Source organism: Hypanus sabinus, chromosome 3 (genome assembly GCF_030144855.1).
Source record: "Hypanus sabinus isolate sHypSab1 chromosome 3, sHypSab1.hap1, whole genome shotgun sequence".
Lineage (NCBI taxonomy): Eukaryota > Metazoa > Chordata > Chondrichthyes > Myliobatiformes > Dasyatidae > Hypanus > Hypanus sabinus.
The window spans coordinates 36,608,919-36,632,400 of record NC_082708.1 but is presented as its reverse complement, the minus strand read 5'-3'; the positions used below and the strand labels follow the sequence as shown (position 1 = coordinate 36,632,400).

General features: G+C 37.9%; 1 protein-coding gene across 5 annotated transcripts in view; it reads right to left on the bottom strand.

Moving 5' to 3' along the window:
• The window catches only part of LOC132391196 (stAR-related lipid transfer protein 13-like), a 414,973-nt gene extending 391,865 nt beyond the window's left edge, over positions 1–23,108 (bottom strand). For 2 of the 5 annotated variants that reach the window (XM_059964082.1, XM_059964083.1), the window contains exon 1: positions 22,734–22,844. The gene's annotated coding sequence lies outside the window, so the exon portion shown is untranslated. Of the gene's footprint in view, positions 1–22,733; positions 22,856–23,083 lie in introns of those variants that run through there. The other 3 variants (XM_059964081.1, XM_059964085.1, XM_059964080.1) reach the window with 3 other exon arrangements.
• Positions 23,109–23,482: the final 374 nt, after the last annotated feature.

The following is a 23,482-nucleotide window of genomic DNA, read 5'->3' as shown; positions in this document are numbered from 1 at the left end:
AACCCACACCACCAGATTCAGGAATGGTTATTACCCCTCAACCGTTGGCTTTGAACCACTGGGGATAACTTCACTTGCCTCGTCACTGAACTGTTCCCACAACCTTTAGACTCACTTTTCAGGAATCTTCATCTCATGTTGGTGATATTTATTGCCTGCTTGTTTGTTTGTTAATTAATTAATTAATATCTTTTTTCCTTTATATTTACACAGTTTGTTGCCCTTTTCATGCTGGTTGTTCGCTCTGTTGGGTGTGGTCTTTCACAGTTTCTATTGTGGTTATTGGATTTATTGAGTATGCCCACATGAACACAAATATCAGAGTTGTATATGGTGATCTACATAATAAATTTACTTTGAACTTTGACATTTGAACATATTGAACATATTGAACTATGTATCTATTTCTTACATCATAAGCACCATTAATAACAAAATATCCTCTCTAATACTTGTTTTCTATTTTTGGGAAAGAATGCATTGCAAGAGGTGATTTGAAAGGGATACTGTATGTCTCATAAATGTATAACGTAAGGTATAAGGAAACTCTTCATCCGGAGTGTGCTGTACTTATGTTGAGCTAAAGAGTTCAATCTTCATATTCATGTTTCTGGGCCTAATGAGCAAGGTCGATATAATTATATTTCAGAATCACAACTGAATATGGGGAATATTAATCTGTGTCAACAGGCCAGGTTTGGAAACTGCAGAAAAATAAATCTGCAAAATTAGATATGCATTGGGAATGTGCCAGCTGCAGGAATTGAGCTGAGTGGGTCAGACTGCAATCAAGATGTCCTTAGGGAAGGTAGGCTCTCAATTTAAATATTTCTAATCATTCGGCAAAAAGAGTGATCTAAATAGCGGTTTTGGAATTCAATTCTAGGTTCATAGATTTCTTAATCTTTCTGGAATTTACCCATAAAGCTTGGTGGGAGCATAGAGGCATTCTTGATGAAACAATGGGCATTGTTCATGCAGTAATATTGAGATGCTTGGAGCAGAAATATAGTTGTGCCCCATCAGCTAGTTAAAACAGCCCAGAAGTACTTTAGCCAAAGTCAACTTTCCTCAAGAAAGGCCATCAAGGAAGCCAACGATACCAGAAAATGTGCTTTGGGAGGTTTTCCTTTGCCAGCTAAAAAAAAGCAGCAAACACGCAGGATGGAGTTGAATGTACCAGATGGTGTGCATCCCAGGGTTCTGAAAGAGGTGGCTGAAGAGCTTGTGGAAGCATTAGTAATGATCTTTCAAGAATCACTAGATCCTGGAAGACTGGAAAATTCCACTCTACAAGAAGGGAGAGAGGCAGAAGAAAGGAAGTTAGTCTCACCTCAGTGGTCGGGAAGATGTTGCAGTCGATTGTTAACGATATGGTTTCAGGGTACTTGGAGGTACATGGTAAAATAGACCGTAGTCAGAGTGGTTTCCTCAAGGGAAAATCTTGCCTAACAAATCTGTTGGAATTCTTTGAAGAAATAACAAGCAGGATAGATAAAGAAGAATTGGTTCATGTTGTGTATTTGGATTTTCAGAAGGCCTTTAACAAGGTGCCACACATGAGGCTGCTTAACAAGTATGAACCCATGGTGTTGCTGGAAAGATTCTAGCATGGAGAAAGCAGTGGTTGATAGGCAGAAGCAAAGAGTGGGAATAAAGGGAGCCTTTTCTGGCTGGCTGCCAGTGACTAGTGGTGTCCCACAGGGGTCTGTGTTGAGACTGATTCTTTTTACATTATATGTCAATGATTTGGATGATGGAATTGATGGCTTTGTTGCAAACTTTGCAGACAATATGAAGATAGGTGGAGGGGCAGGTAGTTTTGAGGAAATAGAGTGGACACAGAAGGAGTTAGATAGATGAGAAGAATGGGCAAAGAAATGGAAGGTGGAAGACAGTATAGGGAAGTGTATGGTCATGTACTTTGGTAGACAAAAGGAAAAGGTTGACTGTTTTCTAAATGGAGAAAAAATACAAAAAAAACTGAGGTGCAAAGGTCTTAGGAGTCCTTGTGCAGGATTCCCTAAAGGTTAATTTGCAGATTGAGTCTGTGCTGAGGAAGTCAAATGCGAAATTGGCATTTATGTCAAGAGGACTAGAATATAAAAGCAAGGATATAATGTTGAGACTTTATAAAGCACTGGTGAAGCCTCATTTGAAGTATTGTGAGCAGTTTTGGGTCCCTTATCTTAGAAAGAATGTGCTGAACCTGGAAGGGTTCAAAGGAGATTCACAAAGATGATATCAGGATTAAATGGCTTGTCATATAAAGACAGTTTGATAGCTCTGTACCTGTATTCACTGGAATTCAGAAAATAAGGGGTAACCTAATAGAAACCTAATGAGTGGTGAAAGGCCTTGATAGCTTGAATGTGGAGAGGATGTTTCTTATGATGGGTGAGCCTAAGACCAGAGTGCACAGCCTCAGAATAGAAGGCTGTCCTTTTAGAATAGAGTTGAGGAGGAATTCTTCAGCCAGAGTGGTGAATCTGTGCAATTTGTTGTCAAAGGCAGCTGTGGAGGCCAAGTCTTTATGTATATTTAAGGCAGAGGTTGATAGATCACCTCAGGGTATGAAGGGATACGGGGAGAAGCAGAACATTGAGGCTGAGAGGAAAAATGGATCAACCATGATGAAATGGTGGAGTAGACTCAATAGGCCAAATGGCCTAATTCTGCTCCTGTATTTTCTGGCCTTATGGTCTTAAATTTAAGTCCCTCTTACAAACACAGTGCAGAACATTTGCTCTCCTGTGTCCAGCATATCAAGAAGTTAAAATTTAGTCTTTTGTCTCAATGACAACGAACTGTGGAAATAATCTCCTACCTGTAGTCAGTGATTTACTGCAAACTATTTTAAGTCAAGCGTCAATGCAAATGCCTTACATACCCATGTTTAACAGTCAACAAAGCAAAAGGCATTCCTATCTTTACAAAATGGCTTGGTATTTAAATTCATTTACATATTCATAAATATTATATTCTCAAAGAATGAGCTGAACAAAGATAATTCTAAACCACTGTAAAAACAATGGAACCAGAAGAAAGGCCACCAAAGCCTATTCATACAAGATAGCTCTGTTAATTCATCATAGAGCCAATGCCCATTGGCTGTGTAAAATTCTATTCATAATTACAAAGATGCACAATGATTTTTATTCAATGGAATGTTGCAACAAATTGCAAAGGATGACATATTATATTTGGAAAATACTTTTAAAATGTCATATTGAATAATCAAAGGATAGGCGGTGTCAATCAAAATTTAATTCACAGTTGGTTCTTTATAAATACTACAGAAAGAAATAGTAAGGTTTTGCACCACAGCAATTTTAGAAATTAGTTAATTGATATTAGGCCAAGGGTTCAGTAACTGGGCAATGCAATCTCCAGCCTTCTCTGTATTCTGAAGAGATTAGATACAACATTTCACTGTTTACTTTAGGTAATTCAATGAACATTTACACAACAATCCTGTATAGTGCCTATAAAAAGTATTCACCCCCTTTGAAATTTTCATGTTTTATTGTTTTGCAACATTGAATCACAGTGAATTAATTAGGCTTTTTTGACACTGATCAGCAGAAAAGGACTATTTCGTGTCGAAGTGAAAAGAGATCTCTACAAAGTGATCTAAATCAATTACAAATATAAAACACAAAATAACAGATTGTATAAATATTCACCCCCTTTATTATGACAAACCAAATCATAACTGGTGCAGCCAATTGGTTTTAGAAGTCACATAATTAGTTAAATGGAGATATGTAATTCCACTTCCCATTCCCAATCCATTTGATTTCCCATTCCCATTCCGATAAGTCTGTTCATGTTCCCCTCCACTGTCATGATGAGGCTACACTTAGGCTGGAGGAACAACACCTTATATTGTATCTGGGTAGCCTCCAACCTGATGGCATGAACATCGATTTCTCAAACTTCTGGTAATGCCCTCTCCCGCCCCCCCCCCCACCCTTCACTATTCCCCATCCCCATTTCCCTCTCTCACCTTATCTCCTTGCCTGCCCATCACCTCCCTCTGGTGCCCTCACCCCTTTTCTTTCTTCCATGGCCTTCTGTCCTCTTCTATCAGACTCCTGCTTCTTCAGTCAACTTCCCAGCTCTCTACTTCATCCCTCTCACTTCAGGTTTCACCTATCACCTTGTGTTTATCTCTCCCCTCCCTCCACATTTTAATTCTATTCCTCAGCTTTTGTTCTCCAGACCCGCCACAGGTTCTTGGTCTGAAACGTTGACTGTACCTTTTTCCACAGATGCTGCCTGGCTTGCTGAGTTCCTCCAGCATTTAATGTGTGTTGCTTGGATTTTCAGCATTTACAGATTTTCTCTTCTTTGTAGTTAAATGAAGCCCTGTTTTTAGAGACCTGTGTGCTGTCAAAGTGTTTCAACTGACCATAGTAAAAATACACCTGTGTCTGAAAGGTCCAACTGGTAAAAACTACACCATAAAGACAGAACACAAAATGCTGGCAGAACTCAGCAGGCCAGACAGCATCTATGGGAGGAGGTAGTGACGACGTTTTGGGCTGAAACATCATCACTACCTCCTCCCATGGATGCTGTCTGGCCTGCTGAGTCCTGCCAGCATTTTGTGTTTTTATTTATTTCCAGCATCTGCAGATTCATTTGTGTGACCATAAAGACAAAAGAACACTCCAAGCAACTCTGCGAAAAGGTTACTGAAAAGCACAAGTCAGGAGATGGATACAAGAAAATCTCCAAGTCACTGAATATCCCTCGGAATACAGTTAAGGCAGTCATCAAGAAATGGAAAGAATATGGCACAGCTCTAAATCTGCCCAGAGCGGCTGTCCTCAAACTAAGTAGCCGTGCATATAATAACTGTTGTCCACAATTTGAAAGAGATTTATCTTTAATCTGTTTTCAAATAAAACAACCAAGATGCATTAAAAAGAAAGATAGATTGCATTGTACTTTACAACTTCCAGTCTTTTGGGCTGTTTCATTATTAGATGTAGCCTATTTTATTATCTAATTCTATTACAAAATTTAGAAAACTTAAAACACTTTCAAGTCTTTTCTTCAATCAAAGCAGATATTTAACAAAATGGCTATAAGCCTCTTTTACAAAGTATAATAGTCTCTAAGAAACAGCTGAAAAGTAGTGATCAAAATGAGTATTTTCTTTACATTAACCACTTTCCAAAAATGATGTTGAAATTACTCAGCGGTGAAGAACTGCAATACCTGAAAATGAATCCTCATTAAATATTATGCCAGTTTCAAATAAAAACCATCGATATCTGTGATCTAGTCAACTTACAAAAAAAATTCAATAAAGATTTTGGAAAAACCTAATGTTTATGTTTTCTCAATTAACTTTTAATAAAATTATTAGATTTTTCCAAATTCTTTTAGACCATTTCATCATTCTAATTCTAACTGGATCTGGGATGTGTTCAAAATTTGTACTTTTACAACTCAAGCTGACAACCAATATTATGAGACTGTGACTGAAGATCACGATAATAGCCACTATTTCCTCCTGAGACACGTCCCTCATTCAAATTAAACATTCTGCCGAAAATATGCCCAAAGAGTGGATTTTAGCCAGCCAAGTGTTTAAACCTTTAATTCTATCCGCCTATCCACAAGTGCAGAGAACATTTACAATGATGTCGCCGGGACTTGGGGACCTAAGTTGTAGGGAAAGGTTGAATGGATTATGAATTTATTCTCTACAGCGTAGAAGAGTGAGGGGAGATTTGACGGAGGTATACGAAGGGTATAGATTAGGTAAATGTAAGCAGTCTTTTCCCACGAAGGGTGGGTGAGAAAAGAACTGGAAATCATGGGCTAAGAAGAAAGGTGAAATATTTAAGGGAAACATGAGGGGAAACTTATTCACTCGAGAGTATGAAACAAGCTACCAGTGGAAGTGGTGGATGTGGGTTTGATTGCAACATTTAAGAGAAATTTAGATAGGTATGTGGCTAGGATGGGAATCGTCCAGCTGCAAGTTGATGGGACAAGGTAGTTTAATAGCTTGGAATGGTTTGGACTAAGTGGGCCAAAGGGCCCATTTCTATGCTGTTGAGTTCTATGACTGTGTATTTTTGGCATTTATACTTTTATTTTTGGTTCAAAATAGCAATTGCCAGCGTTGCACTTAGGGGCAGATTTAACAGCATTATCATTGGTATTCAAGTTTAAATTTGTGCTCTGTTTTGACAACCGTTATGTGGATGCAATCGTAAATCAATACTTTATATTTTATTGCTGTGGACATACCCTGTTGTCTGGAGAAGAATGGAAGCTAAAAGACATAAAAACAAAGCTGTTTCTATAAGAGAAAACTGATCCACAACACCAGCCAGTTTTACTGTAAATTATACTCTTCCATGTATTCAGTGTGATATCTGCTTTGAATTTGAATAGGTTTCTTGTTTACTATTGCTTGTGCATCCACATAAAAAGACAGGTAAATTATTTAAGGAAATCTGAAATATATCTTATCAAACAACGTGGTAGGTGACATGTTTGTTAATTATATTTTTCTCTTTCTCTCCTCTGGGTGATATATTCTCTGCATGAAAGTACAACAGGAAGCATACCTTTGGGCTGCTGCTAGAGTTGATGGAGAACAAAGCACTAAAAGTCCATGTAAATTTAATAAAGAAGGTTTTCTAAATGCATAGCACTAAACTTCAAGTCCTGTAATCATGATTACTCATCTACTCTGTGCCAGCCACACTCTGGCACAATTTTTATTTTATTGCTAGTTTTGAGCCGCAGAGTGGGATTTATTGGATATCTCTGTCAAAGGATCAGCAGTGCCACTGTGGGTAACTTGGCCTCCAAGCTAGGATTCTATAACACGTTTTCTGGAATTATTGTGAGCAAAGTTGGAAGTTATTGGTAATCCCAGGTAGTCTTAAGGATATGGTAGTTACAGCTGCACTTCATGCCACATTCTTCAGGATGCTTTGTTGCAACTTATGGACTATGTGCACATCACAGAGCAATCGTGTTGGGACAGTTTTGCAACTACTCACCAATTTTGCACTCACTTTGACTGCAGCCATTGTGTAAATAATAAAACCACATTAAATTTCTCAATGTCCCCATGACATGACTTCAACTCATACTTTCTGGGTAATTCTGCAGGCCTTTGGATAAGTATTCCTGTAATGGAACCATCACATTACACCCTGCCCTTGATTTTTTTTTCATTTCAGTGACTTGATTGATCTACACTGAATCAAAGCTTGCTGGTAAATACTGCCAATTCTAACAGTGATCTGCCATCACTTATCCCTATAAATGCTGGTAAATTCAAACTCCAGCACAGAAACATTCATATATGCAAGTCCCCAGGTTCCACCTGGTAAAATCGGTCAATTTGTGTGGTGAACTACATATACCTGTCTGGACATGCACCCCCCCCACCCCCCGCCGCTGACTGCTCCTGTGGCTCCTCCCACAGACCCCGGTATAAAGGCGACTGGAGCCACAGACCCTTCCTCAGGCTCCAGGATGTTGTATGATGGTCACTTGCTGCTTGTGCTTTCTTCCAGTCAATAAAAGCCTACCTTAACCCACGTCTCAGAGTTATTGATGGTGTATCAATTTGCTCTGCCACTGAATCCAACTTGGAGTTCAGTGCTGTAACTCAAACTTGGTGAGAAGCCCCAAAACTTCCCACTGTGGACTCTGCTCATTTATTTCAATGGAAGCTTCAGAACTGTGTGGAAAAGATAATAAAGTTACTTATTTAAAATGTCTTTGAAGACAGTAATGCAATGTTATTTCCTAAAATGTGTATTTATGAAATATTTCAAAAAACTTAGGAGCCTTGACAGGTGATAAAATAGAGGGCCAACAATTTAGCCAATCTAGAAAATTTGGGCACTGGAAATCTGGGCATCAAGTGCAATTGATGTTAACACATTGCAACCTAGGACATTCAAATGCTTTGCCACAGCTACAAACGCCAGCAGAGCAATGGTGGGCAAGGGAATAAAAGACATCCATTTCCTCCTGTTCTTAATATTTTAGAATTATACATTGTCCTTTATAATTCTTTCAACATGTCAGTAATGTTTACAATGAATACTGGTGGAATAATAGAAGTAGAGCAATTTCATATCAGTAATTGTCTTCACTAAGGAAATGTAATTGGCTTTAATCTTTTGGATGCATTCAGATACAATTCTGAAACTTCCATTGTAGAAGTTTTATAATATAGTAAAATACTGCAGTCTTCCAAACCATTTGTTGAAACAGCAGTTCCAGAAACTGAGGCCCACTGATGTGTCAATATGACTTTTAATGTCAATGTGAATAGGTCATCATGTTCAAGATTGCACTTGTTAGAAGATCCTCTTGCTTTTGTTGCCCAATCATGTGATCAAAGTGAAATCAGTGAGGTTGTTCATGAGACTGGAAAGTACACACAGTGCTTGGAAGAATATTGATAAAAAGGCTGGTCATTTGTATTACAATAGCAACCTGGAATGCATCCATGAAAGAATTTTTTTTTAATAGTGGGCTCTATATATTGAGATGCATTATATTTTAGATGCCATTAATGTGAGAAACAAATTTCTATACATATCCTTTGTCTAAGGCATTCACCAATCAAACATTCATTTTCTATTTTATTCAGTATTTGGGACAACTCTTCAACCTTAACATATCCTGAAGGATCATTCAAGCATGGACAATCTCTTGGGATTGCTCATATGATTCAATAACATTCATCCTAGAAACCTATGTCTCCTAAAAAGTTTGAAGGAACATGGTAAGAGAAAAATATAAACATGTGGGAATATTGCCACGAGGACAAAATGATATACATTTTGTTTTATAGCCTGAGCCAATTGTGCTCGTTAATCAAGGAAACCAGCAAGAAACGCAAACTACAAATGTCATCATAATCTTGTTTGCTAAGCTGTATTTTGTAACTACTGCCTTATTTTTATCTCTTTACCTTTATTTTGGGCTAGTTACACCATTCCATGGTAGCCTAACATTTGACTTAGATATGTCTTAGAACTTTAACCGCACTCCAATAATTTATCTAGTCCAACAAAATTAGGCTGAACAGTGGATATAAGTTGGCTCTTTTTGACACTGATCAACAGAAAAAGACTCTTTCATGTCAAAGTGAAAACTGATCTCTACAAAGTGATCTGCTAAAGCAATTACAAATATAAAACACAAATTAATTGATTGCATGAACATTCACCCCCCTTCATGCCAGTATTTAGTAGATGCACCTTTGACAGCAATTATAGCCTTGAGTCTGTGTGGATAGGTCTCTCTCAGCTTTGCACATCTGGACTCTGCTATTTTCTCCATTCTTCTTTACAAAACTGCTCAAACTCTGTTAGGTTGCATAAGGATTGTGAGTTAGCAGCCCTTTTCAAGTCCAGCCACAAATTCTCAATTGGATTGAAGTGTGGACTCTGACTTGGCCGCACCGGAACATCAACTTTGTTTTTTTTAAACCAATCCTATGTAGCTTTGGCTTTAGACTTGGGGTCATTGTAATGCTGGAAAACAGATCTTCTCACAAGTGGCAGTTCACTTGCAGACTGCATCAGCTTTTCCTCCAGTATTTCCCTGTATTTACTGCATTCATTTTACCCTCTACCTTCACAAGCCTTCCAGGGCCTGCTGCAAGGAAGCATCCCCAAAGCATGACGCAGCCACCACCATGCTTCATGGTAGGGATGGTGTATTTTTGATGATATGAGGTGCTTGGCTTATACCAAATATAGCATTTAGTTTGATGGCCAAAAAAAAATCAATTTTGGTTTCATCAGAACATAGAAGCTTCTTCCAGCTGAGTTCAAAGTCTCCCACATGCCTTCTGGAAAACTCTAGTCAAGATTTCATATGAGTTTTTTCAACAGTGGCTTTCTCTTTGCCACTCTCCCATAAATCAGTGACTGGTGAAGCACCCAGGCAACAGTTGTAGTATGTGCAGTCTCTCTCATGTCAGCCTCTGAAGCTTTTAACTCCTCCAGAGTTGTCATAGGTCTCTTGGTTGCCTTCCTCACAGGTTCTTAAAGACTATTATACTTTGTAAAAGAGGCTTATAGCCATTTTGTTAAATATCTGGTTTGATTGAAGAAACGCCTTGAAATGAAAGTGTTTTAAGTTTTCTAAATTTTGTAATAGAATTAGATAATAAAATAGGCTACATCTAATAATGAAATAGCCCAAAAGACTGAAAGTTGTAAAGTACAATGCAATCTATCTTTCTTTTTAATGCATCTTGGTTGTTTTATTTGAAAACAGATTAAAGATAAATCTCTTTCAAATTGTGGACAACAGTACCTTGTTTGAAATTATATGCATAAGTCACTTAAAATGAGGTTTGAATATATAGTGCCTATATAAAGTATTCACCCCCTTGGAAGTTATCATGTTTTATTGTTTTATAACATTGAAACAATTCATGCTAAGAAACCATAATGTAAAAAATTATTTAACTTCTCAGAAACAGGCCCGTCAGGCCACTAAGTCTATGTCGACCATGATGTCAATCTAACTAATCACACCTGTCAGCACACAGAATGAATCTATCAATTCCCTGTCTTTTCATGTGCCTCTTAATATGCCTCTTACTAATATGCCTCTATATGCCTCTTAAACATTACTATTTTATCTGCTTCTATTACCTCACTTGGCAGTGCATTCCAGGCACTTACCGTTCTCAGTTTAAAAACTTGCCTTCCATGTCTAGGAACTATGGATTTGCACCCCAAGTCCCTCTGTAATCAATGCTCCAAAGAGTCCTGTTATTTGTTGTGTAGCTTCTTCCTCCTTTTGCCCTCCCAAAATCCACCAACTCACTGGCCTCCGTAAGCTATTTCTCTGTCCAGCTTTCAGTCTGATCTATATCCTGCTATATCCTTTGACAACCTTCTTAATGCTTTACAATTCCACCAATTTTCTGTCATCTGTCAACTTCCTAAACAGAAAACTTACATTTTCAAACAAATCATTTATGTATTTGTCTTACAAACAATGACAGATGGGATTCTCAACAGGCCAGGCAGCATTTATGTAGAGTACAGTCGACGGAATGAAGGGTCCTGCTGAAGGACCTCACCCAGAAACATCTTCTGTACACTTTTCCATAGATGCTGCCAGGCCTCCTGAGTTCCTCCAGCATTTTGTGTGTGTTGCTTGAATATCCAGCATCTACAGATTGTCTCTTGTTTGCAGATGGGATTCTGCAAGGAACAGCACCATTCCTTACAGAATCCCACTGGTCATAAACCTCCAATGAATAGAACACCCTTCCAACTCTGCCTTCTGTCTTCTATGACAAAGCTAATCTTCTATCCAATTTACCAACTCATCATTGATCCCATGTAATTTAACCTTTTGCACATGTCTACAATGATGGACCTTGTCAAATGCTTTATTAAAGTCCATGTAAACAACGTTTGCTGTCCTACTCATATCAATCATTTTTGTTACCTTTCAAAAAAACTCAGTCACATAAAACCATGCTAACTATCTCTAATAAGTCAATGTTACCTGAAAATGAGAGTAAATATTGTTCTTAAGAATCTTCCCCAATAACTTCAAAGGGATAAAGATTACATGACATCTTAACAGCAAAATTAGTTCACTAAAATAAGTATAAATGAATGGCTTCACAATCTCTAGTATTGTAGACAGTTCATTTTTCATGCTGGTGTTGAGGTCAGCAGTGAGATTTCTCATATTCACTCCCCAAAATATCCCAATTATGAATAATTCATCTGAATAGAAAGACTCAATGTAATTTGGTTCACTATATTCAGATTTCTAAGCAGAAGTTTTAATTTTTGATATTTCTAGCTAGGTGCTCAAAAATGAGTGCCAAAATAGTAAACAAGATTAAAAAAAGGAAATCAAATCTACAAATTATGTTTCTCTCAATATTTACCCTTTAAGTTAGTAAGAATCATCTTTTATCCTCTATGTAAAACACACTTTGCATCCTCCACTGTTTCCTACAAAAAGCCAGACACCCATACACTTCACTTCATTTTGAGTCACAAGGAAAATAGCACAAAAACGGAAAAACATTTTTACTGAGGCGTATGCTGTTGTTTGAATTAAATGTTAAACTTATACAATGTTGCACACTCAAGTGAGGTTTAAAGACTTTATCGAGCAACACTACAACCTCAACAATATTTTGTAGGTTGTAAATATCTTTGTGATGGGCAGTATATTAATCTGAGTTTTCCTCTCTAAGATTATATTATCCAATATATCTTTAATCATACTTTTTCATCTCAAAAGCATCCCTTTTACTCCTCAAACACAATCTCAAAGCTTTATTTCAGCTGCCTTTATCTCATTTCAGTTTATCATTGTTTATTTTCATTGTTGCTTTGAACCTTGCTCTGCCATTGCTCTAAGCTTCTAAATTGTAGCTACTGTCCCACGGTATTTCTTCATATTCCATTTTCACCATTTTCATTCAAAACCTCATTCTTCATTTCTTTGTACAATGTCCAGAGAACCCAAATTTCAAGTCTGATATTATTTTATAAGTTTCTGAATAAGCTTCTCTAATACCTTATTATTTTCAACCCAGGTTGCGTAAACCTCAGTGTCCTGATCATTATCTTATTTTCTCAAGAGTGGAAAAACTGGCCAGAAACAAATAAGTAGGCATTTTCCTGAGCAGTAATAAGCCTTGTGATATGAATTACATTCACTGCATGCTTGAGCTCCACTCACAGGATTTATGTCACCTGAACTTCTTAATATATCAGTGCTTGCCATCCATCCAAGATACCTATTATCCTATAATGTGTACTGTAGAGTAAATAACCCAATGGATTACTGAAATAATAAAGCTTCTCTACTTGATATGCAATGCTTTAATCCTGCTAACATTACTCTACATATACCAAAGATCTCAGCCAGCCAGCTGTGAAGCTAAAGGTAATGCAACACCTCTCAACTGAGTGCTCCCCACCCCCGAAACACAGCATGCAGTAGGTATTATGACAATAACAGATATTCATAAGGAAGCCATAGGGCGTAACTCAATCTTGGGGTTCATTTTATGTTGATGAACCACTTGAGCTTCATTCTCATGGTTTGTGACATCATCTGAACTCCTTGATTGGGCAATGCCTCTTAACTCCTTCCCAAGGACATGTAACAGGATAATGTTACTTTTTTTCACCGAAGTACTTCTCAGAAAAATTCTCCTTATTTTCTAATATTTCAGTCCTGGAAAGAAATGTACAATCCTTCACTTGTCTTTATAATCACCTTCATTGTATTGAACTGAGATAGAACACCCTGCCTCCCTGGGAGATTTGCCACACCCTGTAATTCAGGCACAAGTGTTGCTTTGCTACAGCTTACAATAATGTTTGTCTATTTTCTGATAAAATAATAACAACATTAACTTGAAAAAAAGCTAATTTATTGGTTGCAAATTCGCTCCACTAGACTGTTGCACTTGAATTTTACATTTAAGGAAATTTGAGCCATTTTACCATTGCTCAAAATTACACTTAACGTCAGTAAGGCCGAGGAATTGATTGTGGACTTCATGAAGGGGAAATCGAGGGAACACACACCAGTCCTCATCAGTGGAAAGGGTGAGAAGTTTCAAGTTCCTGGTGTCAGCATCTATCTTGGGCCCAATTTATCAGTGCAATTACAAAGACAGTAGCTATATTTCATTAGGAGTTTGAGCTATGTCACCAAAGACTCTCGCAAATTTCTACAGATGTACCATGGAGTGCATTCTAACTGGTTGTATTACTGTCTGGTATGGAGGGGCCTCTGTACAAGATTGGAAAAAAATACATAAAGTTGCAAACTCAGCCAGCTCCATCTTAAGCTCTAGCCTCCCCGGCATTGAGGACATCTTCAAAAGGTGATGCCTTTAAAGGGAGGCATCTGTCATTGAAAACCTCCATCATCCAGGATATGCCATTTTCTCATTGCTACCATTAAGGAGGAGGTACAGGAGCCTAACCACACACTCAACATTTCAGAAACAGCTTCTTCCCTATGCCATCAGATTTCTGAATGGACGATAAACCCATGTATACTACCTCAGTATTCTGTTGCACAAGTTTAATTTTCAGATATATTTCTTATTGTAATTTATAGTTTATATTATGTATGCAATGTACTGCTGCCACAAACAACATATTTTGTGACATAGCATATGGCAGAGATATTAAACCTGATTCTAATTCTGATTCTGACAGAGACCATCACAGACCTGCACTCATTTAGTTCTCGGGCAAAAAAGCAAAGCAAAAAAAAAAACTTTTACTCTAAAGTTAGAGATCATTCAGCCCAATCAACTTGCACAGTCAACATCCAGCCAGAACCTAATTAGTTTTCCATCTTTTCCTTCCCTCAAGCCGAGACATCTCAATTCTGTGAAACACAAATCAGATTTATGGAGCTGGAAACAGGTTCGAATTCAGCCTGTTTGTCTTTGTTAGGTCCTGTGTTGTAATAAGTTCCAAGTCATAATGTTATCAAGGCAACGTTTTACTGAGTGCGCCATCAAGGACTTCTAATCACATTAAAGTCAATGGGAATCAGCAGGAAGCCCCCACTCACAATTGGCTGGAGGCATAATGGGAGTAAAGGAAGGGAAATATGGTTGCTTGAGGACAATCATCTAATTCAAGGACTTCCAAGTCCCAACCACTTTCAGGCACTTCATCACTGATTTTTCTGCTCTCATGTCAGAATGAGATATTTTTGCTGATGATTGCAATCTCCAGTTTTGGTTGCAGCTCCTTAGATAAAGAAAGGGTTTTTGTGTGTGCACACAGACAATCCTGGACAGTGTTCAATGTTGGACTGATGTAGCAAGTATAATTTATATTACTGAAATGTCAGGGAATGAACATTTCAAAATGAGACAGTTAACCACCTCCCCTTGACAATACTGATATTAGCATTATTAAGTCCACAATCACTGACACTAACCACAAACTTAACTGGACCTGTCACTTAAATAGTGAAGGTGCAAGAGCAGGTGTTCTATAAAGGATGGCTGCCTCCTGATTCTCTGAAGTTTTTCTTCCATTTACAATTCAAGATCATGATAAAATATTTGATAGACTGACTGTCCAATTCCAAAAGCATGATGCTATCTATGGCAAAGCAGCCCATTGACTGCCACTCTGTTCAGCACCTCAGACACCAATAGCAGCAATATGTATCATCTACAAAAATGATATTGCAGTTTACTAAAGTCTCATCAACAGTTCCTCTTAAACATAAAACCTTATAGTCTAAGAAGTCAAAGAAAACCTTTCCTTTCTGCCAGTTCCCCTCCAGGGGATCAAATTGCTGCTGCTCCCTATTTAACAGTTAATAGATGTTAATGTGGTAATCTGGATCAACAAATTTGCTGATGACACCAAGACTGAGGGTGTTGTGTTCAGAAAGGCAGGCGATCGAAGTTTGCAGCATAATAGCATGATTTGGACCAGTTCGGAAAATAAGCTGAAAAATGGCAGATAAAACTTAACGCAGACAAAATTGAGATGCACTTTGTCAGGACAAATCAGGGTAAGACTAACAGAGTGAATGGTAGGGCACTGAGGCGTGTGGTAGAGCAAAGGGAAAACAGATCTATAATTTCTTGAAAGTAATGTCACAGATAGATGGGGTCATAAAGAAAGTTTTTGCCACATTGTCCTGCATATATCAGAGCACTTAATACATAAGTTGACATAATATAAGACATTGATGAGGCTGAAAGAGTATTCTATGCAGTTTTGGTCACCTACCTATAGGAAAGATATCAGTAAGTTTAAAAGAGAAGAGAAAATCTCCAAGACTGTTGCTGGGACTTGAAGACAAAGTTATAGGGTAAGGTTGAATTGGGTAAGACTTTATTCTCTCGAGCAGAGATGAATGAGGGGAGATTTTATAGAGGTATACAAAATTATGAGGGGTATATTTTGAGTGAATGCTTGCAGGCTTTTTACCCTAAGATTGGGTGAGACTAGAACTAGAGGAGATAGGTTTAAGTTGAAATGTGAAATATCTTAGGGGTTTCAGAGGGAACTTCACTCAGGAGGTGTTGTATTTGTGGAACGAGCTGCCAACGGAAGTGTTTGAAGTGAGTTCAATTGCAACACTTGAGAGAAGTTTGGAATAGTACATGGATGGGAGGGGTATAGAGGACTATGATCTGGATGTGGGTAGACAGGAGTGAGAAAAAATGTCAGCACAGATTAGATGGGCGAGGGGCCTGTTTCTGTGCTGCTGTGCTGTATGACTTTCTTAATGGAAAATAGCATTAATTTTGCACTAATTTGAATTGGTATATACTCCAATTATATTACGAAGTTCATTTTAATATATATATTACAATTATTCCCAAAATTATGTCACTGTAGTTATCTTTGCACACACCCATTTCTTTCTAGACCTATAAAGAATTTGTTGGAGGAGCCCAGTGGGTCAAGGAAAGGCATTATTAACTTAATTTAATTGATCAAAAATGACTTAATCTGCAGATGTTGTATCTATGAATGGAAATCAACCTACAATTGTGACACACAACTCTTTTATTCATACCAAGAGTTATTTTGGAGGCAAGGCAGACAATCCTTGATGACATTGCGTCAATATTTTCTCTTTCGATAGATTTTATTACTACAAAATTGTTCTCTTAGTGCTTCAAATTCTTAGTTAGTCAATTCATGTAGACAAAAGAAGCAAAGGTGCTACCTTTGTTTTAAGGTAGAGGGTTGTTTTAAGCAGTGGTTTGCACTCGGCAAATTCCCAAGGTAAATGACTACATATTCTTTTAGTTGAATGATGAATGCTGGCCAGGGCAACAAGAAAGAATGCATGAGAAGTTATCATCCCTCTGAACAGAAATAGCTAACCCTAATATAATTATTCAAAAGGGTGACGCATTTAATAACAATACCTCTCCTAATATTGCTCTAGAATACCAAGCACTGTGATGTGGTGATTCTGATTGAAAGGAATACCCATAGAATTATTGTGATAGCTCTGACAATATTTAGATCTTTAACTGTAAAGAATACATGAAGCATACATTTTTAATTATCCTTGCCACACCCATTTCTTTCTAGACCAACAAAGAATCTGCCAGAGAAACCCAGAAGGTCAAAGAAAGGCCTTGCTAACTTTTTGTGTTGAATTTCTGGATTGGGAGAGGGAAAACTGAAAAAAAAGCACTGCTCATTGGTGATGTGCACATAGAAGGCACAAATATTTTCACATGAATGAAATGCAATAACGACTCTTAACTTAGTCAGCTTGCCTGAACAACTTGCATGAATTCAGATGTGTGGATTGTAATGTGTGATCCATTGTCTTCAATGAAACTAGTGCTGATAGAAGTACTTCTCAGATAAGTAAGACCTGTCTAAATAAAATCTGCCATAAGTTTACAAATATATTAACTGTGGAGCTTGATAGATGCTATTGTAAGAGGGTTCGTATCCTGTTCTTTGAGGGAAATAAAACCAGATTGTTAAGTTACCAACTAAGCTAGACTGCTGGGAAATGAGCCAAACCAAATGAGACTGAGATGGCCCAAACATTTGGGATAAAGATAAATGAGTTCTGGACATTGCGATAGCCAAGTGCAGTTAATGAAATCTTAAAACATTTGTGTACCATGAGTCTCTTTAAAACTTCCCTTTTCCTTCCTTTGCTAAATGATTGTTTGTTACAAGAACACTCAACTTGTTGAAAATTTTGCTTTCCTCTGGCTCTGCATTTGTTTATACTTTCAGAATGAAACTTGGAGTCATTCTCAGGAACCTCAACTTGGTCGAGCACGTGGCTGCACCATCACTATGGCAGTCTGTTTATTCTGGCTTCACAATATTTTTTTATATAATCAAAATATACTTTATTCAAAAATAAAATTAAGTACAATAAACCATTCGATGACTCTCAGTCCTTTACAAATGTTTCCACTACAGTCTTTACATTCCCACACTTTTGCCACCCAGGTGGCACTCTGTTATTCCATACTTACATACAGTGGTTTAGGGGTATACACCCCACCACCCACCCCTCAACTCCCACGGGAGAAGGACCCTAGACTGTGGGCCTTTGCGGTGGCTGCACTGAGTTTGAGTGCGTCCCTCAGCACGTACTCCTGCAGCCGAGATCATCCCAGTCGGCAGCATTCCCTCACGGACATCTCCGTGTGCTGGTAGACCATCAAGTTTCGGGCTGACCAAAGAGCGTCTTTGACCGAGTTGATGATCTGCCAGCAGCACCGTATGTTGGTCTCAGTGTGCGTCCCCGAGAACAGCTCGTAGATCAGAGAGTCCTCTGTTACGCAGCTGCTGGAGATGAACTTTGACACTGCCCCTTCCATCCTCCTCCACACCTTCTCGGCAAACCCACAGTGTGCAAAGAGGTGGGTCACCGACTCCTCCTCACTACAGTCCTCCCGTGGGCAGAGGGATGTGGAGGCGATGTTCCGGGCATACAGGAGGGATCGGACTGGGAGGGCCCCTCTCACCACCAAGTCGAGGTTTTGGTGCCTGTTGGTGAGGTCTGGCGATGAGGCATTTTGCCAGATGAACTGGACAGTCTGCTCAGGGAACCACCCCACTGTGTCCATCTCGTCCTTCTCCTGCAGTGCCTGCAGGACCTTACGTGCTGACCACTGCCTGATGGCCCTGTGGTCAAAGGCATTGACCTGAAAGAACTTCTCAATATGAGCCACTGACACCATTGAAGTTCTTTGTCATGGCAGTTATTGAAGTAACTCTGACAAATTAGTCTTTACATCAAAGGTGTAACCCTTACAGTGATAACAACTGCTTCAAATCTCTAACTAATCACAAAGAAACCACAAGAAATCAATGTAAGAACATGTTCAAATAACAAGGGAGATGGCAGAACAAACAGAAATATTGAAAAAATCCTTGCTTCGTTTATTTTTAAGCTACTGTCAGTGGCCTTGTTATTAGCTACATCAGTACACTTGCTCATTTATGCAAATATCTAATCAGCCAATTACAGTGCAGCAACACAATGCATAGAAGTATGCAGACATGGTTAAGAAAGTCAGTTGTTGCTCAGACCAAACATCAGAATGGGAAGAAATTTAATCCAGGTGGTTCTGACTGTAGAATGATTGTTGGTGCCAGACAATGTGGTTTGAGTATCTCAGAAACTGCTGATCTCCTGAGATTTTTACACACAACAGTTCATATATTTTATTTCAGGTTGTTATAACTAGGTTGAACATATGCTATTTATTAATTAGTATAATTTACAGTATTTATGCAGTTTTTAAAGAAAGCACATTAAGTGGACCAACATAAAATTCTAAGTCTATTGCATGAGTGAGAAAGTTCATGTTCATTGGCTATACCACTTTACAAGTGAACTAATGCACAGCTTCTCATGAATAATTTTTAGACACAAATAAACATTAGAAATAATGGTTTTAAAACAGAATTATAAACAGATGCTTTTGGTTCTGAAGTACTCTCTTGGCAGAAGTTAGTGAGTTCAGAACATAGAGTTATAGAGTAAAACAGCACAAAATAGGCTCCTGAATCCACCACAATCCACCTCAATCCACCTATGACAACTGTTACACAAATCTATAAAGTATAATATAATTTGTCTACATTAGTAACTCTGTTCCTTGGCTATTCCAAAGGAGATGGAGGATACCTCTTAAATGCTGTCATTCTCTCTGCCTTCACCATCTCCTCTGGCAGTGCTTTCCAGATATCAATCACTCTCTTTGTGAAAATCATTCCTCTCTTTATACTCTTCTCATGTTAAACCCATACCATCCTGAGTTAGACACACCCGGCATGGGAGAAAGATTTTTACTATTTACCCAATCAATGCCTCTCACGGGTCCTTCAGCTTTCTATGCCCCAGTCTATCCAATCTCTCCTTCTAACCAAAGCCCTCCAATCCAGGCAACATCGTAGTGAATCTCCTCTGCACCCTCTCTAGCACAGTCATATCCTTCTTATAGTGTGGTGATACTGCATATGATAAAGGCAAGCATGCCTTATTCCTTCTTCACCTCCTCATCCACCAGTGCTATCACTTACATGGTACTATGGATAGGTATCCAAGGTCTTTCTGTTCATCAACAGTCCTTGACACTCTACTATTTTCTCTAGATGTCCTAGTCTTGGTCAATTTCCCATAATTTGATAGTTTCTATTAGTTCATGTAAATCCAATATCTGGCAACTTCTCAATGGGGTTGAGAGGGATAATAAGCCATTTATGTTGGAATGGTGGAGCAGACTCGATGGAATGAATGGTCTAGTTTTGGCCTTTTGTCTGATGATCATTTTTTAAAAATCCTAGTTGATAAATTTAGTAATCCAACAATCAGAGTAGAAATTAAGGGCATAAGAATTGACAACAAGAAGGACTAATACCAAAAAATGAAAAAAGCAATTTGGTGGAAAAGAGGAAAACTTGAATCACATTACTTTGGAGGGGACTCTATTGAGCACTTCTGGGACAACAGAATCTGTCTCCCTCCTCCCTCACTACTGAGCTTAGAGGCCTTAAAATAGTGATATACCTACTGATATCACTTGAACCCTCTCTTCCATCACCACACTAAAATAATTTGGCTTTCCACATGGCTTTTGAATCCTCTTTCTATTCTTCCCTATCTAACTACCTCTTTGCAGCAGGTCCTGGTTCATTCCCACAACCTTCAATATCCTGCAACCTTTTTCTTAAGCATTCTTCTGTTCTCAGATTTCCCAGTGATTCATAGCCTCAGTTCCATCTCCATTTCAAACTCCTGGCTTTTCTGCTCAAACACAGATGCATCCCACCCTGCCACAGACCTCTGTTCCAAAAGCTGGTTTTGGGTGTCTCATCCTTGCCACAGGCCCAACCACCTTTGTGGCCAAGATCCTGTGGGCAGCCCCAGGAGAGAAGGATTAAATGGCTCATTTCCTCTGTGAAAATGTATACCTCCTGCTCTGCTCTATCCAAGACCCTGAGTTTCAATTACAATTGAGATCTGATGGTGCACACCTTGGAGATACACTAGAATTTCTAAACTGCAGTTTTACATGGCTCACTACTGTGAATCAACGAACTGGGATTATGGTTTTATACACCCCTCTCTGGGATGTACTGTCTAACAAATCACCAACCAAAAACTCAGAAATGTATCCCCTTAATCTTATGATGGAAGTAAAAGTAAAGCGTACACATTGATAAATGAGTTCCTGATTTCTGCCTGATTCAAAAATGTAAATAAGCAAAGAGTACAAGATGTCAGTCCCATATAACCATCTCCATTATGCATTGATGACCAAATACAATGTCTTGATGGCATTTCAATTATCTCTGAGACTGAAGCTTATTGATCACCTATCTATACTTAACTGCACAGATTTCATCATCCTTAATCTTATATACATCCAGATTGTTTTTTTTTTAATTCAAGTTATTTAAGAGAATAGCATGTTTGTTAAAGGGTAGTTTCCAGGATGAATGTCAATGCACTTGGATTTGTATTACTGACCAGTTAATTGTTTTAAAATCATAGAATAGAATACTTACAATCAGCTTTATGGACAATTACAAAGGCAGTTCAGATCTTACATTTTAAGGGGTTGTCTGCTGGAAAAAAAATGCATCGGGAGTCTGCTTTGGCTGAATACATGTAACATTTTATTCAGGTTTTAAAAATAAGGCCTTGATTGATAATTTTGTTCATATTTAACAATGTGTATTACAATTAAATTTTAAATGAAGTAACATGAATTGTACGTTTTAAAATAAATACTAACTTGTTACTGTAGACAAGTGCTCCTTATGGAGTCTTTGTAAACTCTGGTAATTGACTGCATTTGGACTCCCAGAATATACTTTATAAAACTAGAACACATCGTCCTGACTTTTCTCAATCAGTGCACATGTGACATGTGCCACTTGGAACACTATTTGCCAAGTATGCATTCAAAACTATTTACCTGCTATTTTAATTTGTGATTGAAGTGAAGATTGAGTCAGTAAAACAATAGAATAAATAAATGATTGAAGGGATTGCATATGGATAGAGCACAGATACATAATGTGAGAAGGGACTATCTTGAGGGGGATAAACACAATTACAAACTCTCTGAACTAAATGGACTGCTTCTGTCATTATACATGTAATTATACATCATCAAGGAATTTAAAATTAGTAACCAATGACAATGATCCTCCTTTGCTCAATATATTTTAGAAAACGAAATGTTCAGTTTTGTAGTGCTGCAAAGCATACACATAGCTAACTTGGATTGTGACCAATATGCAAGTTAAAGTGTTAGTATTAAAGTTCTAGGGAACATTCTGAACTGAAACTTTAAGATATGGTACTTTAAAATACAAAGTGTATATTCACCATCTTTCAAAACAGTCATGCTACACAGTACATATACATGGAGCAAATATAAGCATCAGTCATTCTGAATTTGTTTTTGACACATTGGGTTATTTTGTATTCAGTCAACGTTGGTACTCACACTGCTGCTCATAAACCACCTTCAGCACTGCTACCGTTGATAGAAAAAAAATTAAGTTTCCTCAACATTCCATGTTTAAATAATCAAAACAGCTTTATGGAGTCTGCCAAAATTTTACATTGATGGTGCTTTCACATTGACAACAAAAACATTAACTTTTCAAACGCTTCAGAGTGTAACAGAAGGAAATATCACAGAAACCACTCACAGTTAAATGGTCGATAAAAGAGCATGCTTCCCATTACTCCATCCTCTCAGTCAGAGATTAATTGTATCCCATGCTTTTCTATGAACGAACAGTATCTGCTTGTGAGTGCAGTATGCAGCAAGAAGCATGCAGAACAAGTTAAAGCTGCTGACTGTGATTGAACAGGATAGTTTGTGTGTATTTGCATAGTTGTGATTAATGATTTCCCGCCCCCTTCTTCATTTCGGAGAAAAATAGCTATTCTCTAAACTTCAGAAGGGTTACAATTAATCCAGACACGATAAATTGCTTTTGGGGAATAAACCTTAATTGTGTTAAGTACCATATGAAGTTACAATTGTGCTGCTCACCCATGATTTAGTATTTTGTCCATGTTCTTTGAAAAATTCTGTGTACTGAAACCTTTGTTCCAGGAAAGACTATCTTCATCGTTGTGTATTTAATACCCAATCCAAATAGTTAATACATACAGGACATTAAAAACTCAATTTTAATGATAGGATATTATAGTACATGTGACAGGTACATGAAAATTTGTTTAATTTTATTTTGCATAAGCATTCTGACCATAGAACAGTACAGCACAGGAATAGGATCTTCAGCACAGCAGACCTGTGCTGACCATAAATACAGTGGAATGAACATGAGGAGATAATTGTAAAAAGGAAAATCTTGTTAATAAAGAAGTAGCCTGTGTTTGCATCGTTTAGTAGCATGCTGATATACAACAGAGTATAAGATACACTAGA